Below are 11,215 nucleotides of genomic sequence, written 5' to 3'. Positions count from 1 at the left end.
GCCCGCACCCAAACAACTATCCGGACGAACGACCAGTCCGACGATTCGTCTCAACAGTAAATCTTGCTGCAGACTCACCAATTCCGCGCGTAAAAATCTCCGCCCCTCAATTACAAAAGAAGTGTGAATTTTTGTTAGACACGGGTTCGGAGATCAATCTAATTCGTGCGTCAAGTCTAGAACCAAATCTACCTATAGATCATACGAACACGATAGAAGTCCAAGGAATAACCGAGGGATCCATTCCAACTCTCGGTCAAATTAAAATACACTTACAGGGTCAAAACCCTATTGAATTTCATGTCTTGGAAGAAAACTTCCCAATTAACATCGACGGAATCCTCGGTTCTCCCTTCTTCAGAACAGGAGCCGAGATCTCATTTGCGAATGAATACATTACGATAGGAAACATTCGGGTTCCCTTCTCGAACCCTTGCGCGCCCACGGCTGAGCCTCGCGATGAATTGGCAGCAGAGGTTATTTCAATGCCTTCGTCTATGACCAACGATCTCGTTAAAACTCTAGCCGCCGAGCGTGAGGAACATTCGGCAAGGAACGTTCGAGTGTCTTCCTCAAATCCTCGTGCACCCGCGGTCAGACCTTGCAGAGCTCCGGTGACGGAGGTTATTTCAATGCCTCCTCGGGATTCGATCGAGTACTCCCTAGAGAAAAACGCCGTGAAAAGCCGGCCGGAATCGAAGGAGACTCGAGAGATATCGGAGTACACTGCGAGAAGTCGGATCGTGGAGCGTGAGGATCGAGTCCGAACAAAGACTCCTCCGAAATCCGAAGAATTCGTCCTCGAACCTCGTACCGTTGCGTGCATAGCGGTCGACGTCGAAGGACCCAAACAGGGATATATCCGCCGTGTTAATGTAGCGCCGGATGTATTCCTGGGTGACTGCGTTGTCACCAATCGTAAAGGCAAAGCGAGCCTCCGGTGTTTTAACACCTCGTCGGAAAGAGTTTCATTTCGATTGCCCCCATTGGAGATGGAAGAAATCGAGTCGTACTCTTCCGACTTTTCTAATTCCGGGTATCATCCCGACGTATTCGGTAACCATCCCGACCTTACTAATTCCGGGTACCATCCCGACGCATTCGGTAACCATCCCGACCTTTCTAATTCCGGGTATCATCCCGACGCATTCGGTAACCATCCCGACCTTTCTAACTCCGGTAACCAGCCCGATTCTCATACTAACTCCGGTAACCAGCCCGATTCTCATACTAACTCCGGTAACCAGCCCGATTCTTATACTAACTCCGATAACCAGCCCGATTCTCATACTAACTCCGGTAACCAGCCCGATTCTTATTCTAACTCCGGTAACCAGCCCGATTCTCATACTAACTCCGGTAACCAGCCCGATTCTTATACTAACTCCGGTAACCAGCCCGATTCTTATACTAACTCCGGTAACCAGCCCGATAAAACCAAGGTCAGAATGACCTATTCCATCGCAAATTCCCACGAAGCTCGCGTGAAAGAGTTATTAGAAACTATCCCCATGGATCACCTCAGCGGCGACGAAATGGATCATGTTAAATCTTTGTTAGAAAAGCACAATGATCTTTTCCATCTCCAAGGGGATCGTTTGGGAAAAACAAACGCGGTGACTCACAAAATCATTACGACGGATGATATTCCAATCCATGTTAAACAGTATCGCTACCCACCAATCCACAAGGACGAAATCAACAAGCAAATGTCCGAACTCTTACGGAATGACATAGTCGTTCCATCTAACTCACCTTATAATTCCCCCTTGTGGATTGTTCCTAAGAAAGCGGACGCCGAGGGTAACAAAAAATGGCGCATGGTAATCGATTACCGCGCATTAAACGAGAAGTCGGTGGCCGACGCGTACCCGCTACCTAGCATTAACGAAATCCTAGATCAGTTAGGCAGCGCCGCATACTTCAGTGTGTTTGACTTAGCCAGCGGATTCCATCAGATAGGAATGGAGAAGGAGGATGCCGCGAAGACCGCCTTCTCCACGCCTTTCGGCCACTACGAATTCAACAGAATGCCATTCGGTCTCCGTAATGCTCCGGCTACCTTCCAAAGATTAATGGACACAGTCCTCTGCGGCCTACAAGGCAACGAACTCTTCGTGTACCTCGATGATATCGTGATCTACGCGCGTTCACTAGAAGAACATTATGCCAAATTCAATAAACTAGCCCGCCGACTGCGCGGAGCCAACCTCAAATTACAGCCCTCGAAATGCGGCTTCCTTCATAAGGAAGTGGCATACCTGGGACATCAGATTAGTCAAGACGGCGTCAGACCATGTCCAAAGAAAATTAATGCCGTACAAAATTTCCCACGACCTAAGAACGCGAAAAACGTGCGCGAATTTCTAGGCCTTGCAGGGTACTACCGCAAATTTATTAATGACTTCGCTAAAATCTCCAAACCCCTAACCCAACTCCTCGCCAAAGAGCACAATTTCGAATGGGGTCCAAAACAAGAAAAGGCCTTCGAAGACCTACGACAAGCTCTGTGTGACGAACCGGTCCTTCAATACCCGGATTTCGATAAGCCGTTTAACGTCACCTGCGATGCATCTGGATATGCCATCGGCGCCGTACTAAGCCAAGGCGAAGTAGGCAAGGATCGTCCCGTTGCCTATGCCTCAAGGATCCTGCAGGGCGCCGAAGTGAACTATTCTACAATAGAGAAGGAGTGTTTAGCCATAATATTCGCAGTACAGTATTTTAGACCATATATTTACGGCCGAAAATTTACACTAATCACAGACCATAAACCGCTGGTCTGGATGACGTCAGTAAAAGACCCTACGTCGCGCCTCCTCAGATGGCGCCTAAAACTGGCCGAGTTTGAATATAAAGTCGTCTACAAACCTGGAAAAGCGAATTCTAACGCTGATGCCCTCTCCCGAAACCCAGTTACGTTGCCCCTCTCATGGAGCACCCCTGGAGGCACATCGCCGCCAAGAGCACCGTTATCAAATCCAGGAACCCCTCTCTTCGATAACCGCCGAAGGAGATGGGCCGACTCGCATCTTATGCCACCGCCTCAGTCAATTCCCCCGAGGAAGAGGAAATCATCGTCAAACTCAACATCTGAACCACCATCGAAAACGCCACCACGCCCTAGGGCGAGTTCAGATGACGACAGCCTTTTGGTATCACCACCCCTAGTACCCGCCTCCAGTCAAGAGGAATCACCCATAACAGGACTAGAGGACATTTTAACCGCCGTCCCCAGCCTAATTCCCCAACCAACGGGACCAAACTGGCTCGATGAAGAAGAAGAAACCTTACCCTCCGAGGACGAGGAAGAAGATGAGGAGCCAAGACGACAAGGGAGAATAACGTACCTCCGCGACCGACTAATTATGAGGAAAGATAATTTAGTATGTTTCACAACCCTGGATGGTCAACCTATAGACCCAGGAGCCGTAGACCTCCATAGACAAAGGAAACTGTCCGACGGTCGAGATCTGACCTTATTCAAAGCAAAGATAAGTAATTTCGGTAGCAACAAGCTGATACAGATACCCATCAAACCATCCCTGACTCACGAGGTTTCAACTGACGACCTAAAAGAATGTTTCCGGACATTACTTGATGTATCCAACGAACTCAGACTGCGAACATTTTCAATCTCTAAAACCTATATAGACGACAATTCCATGGAGTACGTCTCGAACCTCCTCATCGCAACATTCGAAGACACCCCCGTACACATATTCTTCTGCGCAAACGAAATCCAGATACCGGCCGAAGATAGATGGAATGATATTATCGCAGAAAATCACGTCTCTGCGTACGCAGGGCACAAAGGAATTACAAAAACCCTGAAGAGAATCCGCGAAAGATATTGGTGGAGCGGTATGAAGATGCAGATAACGAACTACGTTAATAACTGCCTCAGTTGCCAACGTAATAAACTGACCAGGGTAAAAACGCGCCTGCCGATGAGAATAACGGATACACCCGGTAGGGCGTTCGATAAGGTGTCCATGGACATTGTAGGGCCCCTTCCAACAACCAACGACGGAAACACATACATCTTAACCATACAGGATCTATTAACGAAACACTCAACCGCAATCCCTCTTAAATCCGCCGATGCCATCAGCACTGCGGACGCATTTATAAACAATTTTATCTGCCGTTTCGGAACACCTAAAGCCATCCTAACGGATCAAGGAGCCAATTTCACAAGTTCCCTGATGAAGGCCATCGCAAAACGATTCAGAATAACTCGGCTGCAAACAACAGCCTTCCACCCTCAAAGCAACGGGTCAATCGAGAGATCCCACCACGTCTTAGCAGAATACCTGAAGCAATACGTCCACAAAAACAACTGGGACAAATGGGTCGATTTAGCAATGTTTAGTTACAATACAAGTGTCCACGAGGGCACAGATTTCACGCCGCACGAGTTAGTATTCGGCTCTTTGGCACGAGTCCCATCCGCCGATTCCTACTCCTACGAATGCGAAAACGACTCCTATACCCACTACCTCTCCCAATTGCAAAGAAAGATAACCGAAACCCAGATTCGCGCGCGCGGAAACTTAGTCTCCGCGAAAAGAAAATCAAAATCATACTACGACAGAAGAATTAACCCGGTAGAATTCAAGGTGGGAGAACAGGTATTCCTACTCAAAGAACCCTGCAAGGGCAAATTCGATGCGCAATATACGGGTCCTCACGAAATTTGCGACATCCTAGACTCAAACAATGTAAAAATTAAAGTAGGGAACCATTTTAAGATTGTACATGCAAACAAACTCAAGCGTGCGCCGAATAATCCAACGCAAACCCCGCGTCAGCGAAACGTGACACTCATCTGGACGCAGATAAGGAAAGACAAAAGTGACAGTGACACCAGTGATTCCCCACCCACCCAAAACCCAATTATGCAAAATGAACAAAGCGAAATAAATTGCATAAAATCAGCCCCAGCCCCACGTGCCGACACCGACAACATTTCAGTGCGACCAGTGTTTCGTACAAATATAGGAAATACTCGCCGAGAACTGTGCTCCCTGCGCGGAGTACCCCCGGACGATGCTTCGCATGAATGAGTGTGATATCGAGTGTTGAGCGAGAAATTTCTTCCTTGTAAGAAATTTCTTTTCCGCGTTGGGAGGTGTTACGTCGTCCGATGTACGACGTTGGCCTTGTACACACACTATGTATACAAGGTCTGATCTGCATAAGATCCATACACCGTCCCCTAGACATAAGAACATAATATTAAGATCTCATTATTCTGTTGTTCTAATCCTTATCTCCGTCTCTACCCATCACCATAACTTCACCTTGATCAACACCTTACCTCAGTTTCAACCCATCACCACGACACATAATGCAATAAAGTATTGCATCACTCTGGAAGCATCTAGAAGCTTCTAGAAACGTCGAGAAGTCCAAAGACTGCTGCATCAGCAGTCCCACGCTCGTAGAGGGCAATAGGACAGCCACGAGACTGCAGCGTCAGCAGAAATGCACGTGCAGTCCCCGGGAGCGAAGACGCTGCTGCGTCAGCGGTTCTCCCACTCCGACGACTGAAGAACAAAGAGACTGCAGCGTCAGCTATCCCCACTCCGAACGAAGGAGGCAAGGCAGAGCGGACGCTTGCATCAGTCCGCCTCCAGACAGCGACTCGAACGGTCCGCTCCAAGCGAGCGACTCGCACGGACATGCCAGTCCGGCTTCAAGAGCAGACGTGTTCAGTCTAGCTCCGCGAAAGTGAAGTGTGTCGATCCTTCACTCCTAATTCCAATTCCAATTCCAACTCTAACTCAACTCAACTCAAGTCCTAATTCTCATACATTATTCCTATAACATATTACTATATCCATTATTCATTAATCCAATTACTACTCCTATTATAATATTACTTACATATTGTATACCAGTGTACTTACCAGTTCTTATTTAATATATCGTTGTTATACCAGTGCTTCGATCTTGTTATTCTTGTGTTAGTTCAACACCATCTTCCAATTCAGTTCTTGCATCGAATATATTAAACTCGTGACATATCCGGACTTGGTCTAAAGTGCGCAGTGGAAACGCTGAGCCGCCAATAAGGAATTTGAAGCGAGTCATAGAGAAGTTCTCGTGCCACGTCTAGAATTGGTCTAAAGTGCGCAGTGGAAACGCTGAGCCGCCACTATAGACGTGAAGCGAGTTAACTACCTAAAAGGTTAATAACAAGTGGAAGTTCATTTTCATTATATTATTATTAATATTCCATCATTACTATTCCTTACCCATGCGACGCCCACGTCGAGCGGGACGCAAGTATCAACTTGCTAAATTGAGACGCGCGTTAAGAAATAAAGCGGTGCTCGAACAAATCATCGCCACTACCGAGTGGACAGAACTTCTGGGAACCACCGAGCACATTCCGTGTGACGCGTCCGATTACGTTTCTGTATACGGTTGCCCTTGCAACCCTCCTAAAGAGGTCAACCACGCGGACCTCTCGCGAGCTCCGACGCCAGTTCTACATCCGGTCGATTGTCCAGAGGTGATCGACATAGCCGACGACGACGACAGCCGAGACACGATCATCGTTCCCAGGGTCCGTTGCCGAATCATCCGTGACGTTCCTCTGCCAGCTCATCAACGTGTCGTCTTGCGGCCAGCATCCAAGGCCACTAACGTCGTCCCGAACCGAGCAGCAGCAACTCTGCCAGATCTTCCCCACCTCGAGGACATCTGTATAGAAGATCCGATGTACGACACCTACTGTCAGTACCGCCAGTTCCTGCTGCAACAATATTATTAGGCGTTAATACAACATTGCGGTGAGTCGTATAATATCTTGTATAATTGTTGAATCCTGTAAACTCACCGTTCTCGTTGCATCCTCTCGCGCGCGATTCTTGTCGGGACACTCCTTGTAACCGCGTCGGACGTTCTCTTCTTGACTGCATCCATAGCAATATCGGTTGTCCTAGTGCATATGACAGCCCGCGGCTGTCTCGGCACGAAAGACCACTCCTCATTTTAATCTTCATATCTCAACCGTCCGTCTGTCACTGTTCTCTTTTCTCTCTCCTGGTACCTGTAACAAAAACACAGTGACGGACGTGACAGTGTTAAGGATTCATTGTTATGAAGGATTTTTAGGAGGTTTGGAATCTTTAAAGGGGAACGCTCGCTCTTATGTATCTAATTTTACATGTAGTCTTAAAGCTAACGTCGGAGGTGCGACCGACGTCACACCTCCCCCCTTAGAGAAGAGATTTCACGCAGTGGAATCTCTGCCTCTGGGTGGCGGTAGACAGGATGCACTGAAATGTCATCCCTGTCTCGCAACGCTGGGTCAAGGGAATCGCAAATTAACGTTCGTTTCGTCAAGGGAGGACGGGTTCGGGATTCTCCGACACTGGCACTATCACTATCTTTGTCCTCGATGGCCGCTGAAGTCTTGTTGTCCCTCTGCTTCATGAATATAAAGAACCGGGTCAGTGAACTCCAGATGGCGACGACGAGATGCAGGCTCCAGCCGTATAGTGAGTGTAATGCGATGCCGTTAACGATCGTACTGATGATTGTTTTGATCGTGCGGATCGCTACGTACACTCCGATTATTCCAGCACTTATTGATCCGAATGTAGTGAATCCGGACCATAATTTCTGTGCTGTAGACTCCGCTATCTGCTGTAGGGAGTTTTCATCGAGCAGGTTGAACATATTGATGTTTCCTGCTGCTAACTGTCTTCCCGTCGCACCCTGTGCGATTGAATTTATGACTGCTACCTTCTCTACAGGAAACATTATATGATCCTGTAGTTTGTCCAGGTCGTCTTGTGAATAAATGCCTCCCGTTGCCAAGTTCTTCGGATCTATGTATTTCCAGGTTGACTTGGCGAGGGGGTGAAGCTCCGAAGGAGTGATGGCCTCCATCAATGACGGTGTTAGGCGATACCATGTTCCGTGCAGTCTATAATATGGGGGAAGTAGCTCATTGCATGGCTTTTCTGTCCCCGTATTTGAAATGATGTGGTCCCTTGGCTTCAGGAATTTTGATGTGTTCCGATACGTGATGGGTAGCTCATCATAACACCGTTCGGTTTTCCTCACTTGGACCGTGACTGGTATGCACTTTATTATGTGCACTACCTCTCCTGCTGGAACTGCGATAAATCCGACATCCTTCATGATGGCAGTGGCAACTTCTTCGGGTGCTGAATGTAATAATGTGAGGGCGTTCTGGAGAATCTGACGCTCTAGCTCACACTTCTGACGGATTACATCTTTGTAGAGTTGAGAAAATTGTTTCCGGAGGTGCTTCTCCACGTAAACAAATTTGCTGTTGACATACGTGAAGATGTCCAGATTGTTGACCAAGGTGTGTGTTTTCTCCTTGAATTTTCCTGAACTTCCAACTTCCAGAATGAACAGCTTGGGGTGTTCCGTTCGGATTATGACATATCCGCAAACTGACGATCTGCCTGTCTCCGTGAGTGCAAAAGTCGTATCCTGCGATGCTACGGTATACAGGGTTGGAGAAGGATTCACCTTGGAGGATAGTTTAGTGGCTATCCCTTCGTACAAGACATCATAATTATTGAATTTGCACGAGTCCGTCGGCGTGGTTTCCCAGAACGTATGGCCATCTTGTGCGTCTAAGCAGCTTCCCTTTTGAAGGGGGCAGGTTTGCCCAGTTTGTAGATGAATCTGTCCGGTTGACAATCTGATTGGAGCGATGTAGTCGCGGATCGTGATTCGGACTAAAGCTTGTACCACGACATCGGTCCAAGTCCCAAACGGATCACTATACGTGGTTCCAGTGCAGCTACCATCGTTCTGAATAACTCCTGCTAACGTGAGGCCGTGAGAGGAGGTCGAGTTCGGCTGAATACCTGTGATCTGGGCGGCTGGGGTGATGAATATTGTCCCCGTCGTGTGTAGGCTCGAACAGGTTTCGCTGGAGATCGGTAATATATAGTCTTGTCGACCATTGGATACTACCGAATTATGTGAATGCATGCCACAATAGTATATGGTTCTGTCTATTCCGATATGGCATTGCAAGACACGAGCTTGCGAGAATTCAGCTAGCTGCAGGAGCTGAATTCTTTCTAAATTTTCAGCTGGTGCGATGTCTTCTGGCTCGCAGTTAAGAGTGTCAATAGTTGAATACGTGGTAATATTCAAGGTTGAACCTCCACAGTCATATCCAATGAGTGTTGAGGCTTGCGTGGCAATAGAGAGCAAGATAGCTGCTTGTATCGGCTGCATGGTTGCTGTTATAGCGTTGTCGAGAGACTGATGATCTTCAGGGATGACGGTTTCTCCTTGAAGATCTCGTTGCGTCGCAGGGATATCGTCTTCCTGCTGTGGAGTGGGGTGATGCTGACCAGAGGTTTTAAATTTCGCTCTTGGGTCGCTGCGATAGTTTATCGTTGGCGTAACGATATTGGAGACTCTGTTAACGCTAGGAAGATTGAATTCGTTTCGCAAGATACATAACGAAAGCTTATAATCAGACTTAGTTGTCTCGGGCGAGTATAATATATCGGCTTTATTTCTTTTTCTTGCTGACGCGAATCTCGCGGAATTGTATTTGCCAGACGCATGGACTTTGTTTTCGGTCGCACGGATACCTGATCGTTGAAGCTGCAAGAGGTGTTGTTCCGGCGAGGATTTGAAGATAGGAGTTTGCGGCAAAACATAAACTCCTTTTGATTTAACTTTAGGAATAGAAATGTTTTCTAAATTGTTCTCATATGAACATTCCAAAAGTTCATCTGAGGCGAAGGCGTTGATGTTTCTTTCCACACAGGACTTTGAATATAAATCGTCGGGATGGTTACCGGAATCGTCGGGATGGTTACCGGAATTATTTAAAGAATCGGGATGGCTACCGGAATCGTCGGGATGGTTACCGGAATTATTTAAAGAATCGGGATGGCTACCGGAATCGTCGGAATGGTTACCGGAATTAATAGAAGACGCGAGTTGATCGTTAACGATCGTCTCGTGCGCGCGGCACGCACGAGCATTGAATAAGTCCGAATTGACTTCGGCTTGAATATTCGAAAAGGGAACCTCGATCTCTTCCACCTCCAACGTAGGCAGGGAGAAGGACGCCACTTCGGACGATGCGTTAAAGCATCGCAGGTATGCCTTTCCGTTACGGTTGGTGACTAAACAATCACCTAAGAACACATCGGGTTTTACATCTACTTTTCGCACATACCCTTCGCTTGGGCCCTTTACGTTGACGGCTATGCAGGCGGCGGTACGGCTTTCGATGGAATATTCCCGAGGATTCGAAAAGGGAATACGTAGGTTTTTATACTCTACGCATTCCTTCGCAAATGATATCTCTGCTCCCTCTCTGAAGAAGGGGGAGCCTAAGATACCATCTATATTAATTGGAAGACTGTCAGGCAGAACGTGTAGCGTGACTTTAATGGAATCTGCTAGCTCCGCATTGATATAACCGAGGGTCGCAATTTCTCCTTCTGTCACGCCATGGACGTGTATGACGCTGTCAGTTTTTAGATGAACGTCAGATTTGATACCAGACGCTCGGATTAAGTTGACCTCGGACCCGGTGTCCAAGAGGAACTCACACTCTTTTGAGAAGAGTGACGATTTTGCTTTTATTCGAGGGATAGGGGAGTCCGGCGCGAGATTTATTGCCGAGACTAATTTCGCGGATGGTCGTTCATTCTGCTGACCGTCCGGGTTATCTCTCCTATCTACTCGAATTTCATCTACTGCTGGTCGTCGCTGATGACGGCCAGCTGTGTTGCCTTTTGGCGATTCTCTTGGGATGCCTCCCGTCCTTTGGTCGCGTTTGTCGGGAGGCTTGATTCGTTTCCCGACTCATTTCTACTGTAATATTCGCGGCGGCGACATTCGTGTATGTCATGTCCCGTGCGCTTACAATATTTACAATACTTTTGATTCTCCGTAGGAAAGCGATCGCGACCTGGGGACTGGGAAGCGCGATCTTCGCGTTTATACGTTTCGCGCTGATTTGATTGCGACGGTTCGTGACGTCGCGGAGGAGGAGAGCGATACGCGTCTCTGTTATCGGGTTTCCTGTCTCGCCAGGATTCACGAGGTGAAAAGGAAGGTCGTTGATCTTTCCTTTCCGAAGATCTGTTGCGCTGCTCTGGCGCATTCCTATCATAAGGAGAGTTGCTTGATCGCTCTGGTGTGCGATTACGAGAGTCGGAGAATGCAACGCGGCGTC

Source organism: Lasioglossum baleicum, chromosome 17 (genome assembly GCF_051020765.1).
Source record: "Lasioglossum baleicum chromosome 17, iyLasBale1, whole genome shotgun sequence".
Taxonomy (NCBI): Eukaryota; Metazoa; Arthropoda; class Insecta; order Hymenoptera; family Halictidae; genus Lasioglossum; species Lasioglossum baleicum.
This window is presented reverse-complemented; position numbering follows the sequence as displayed.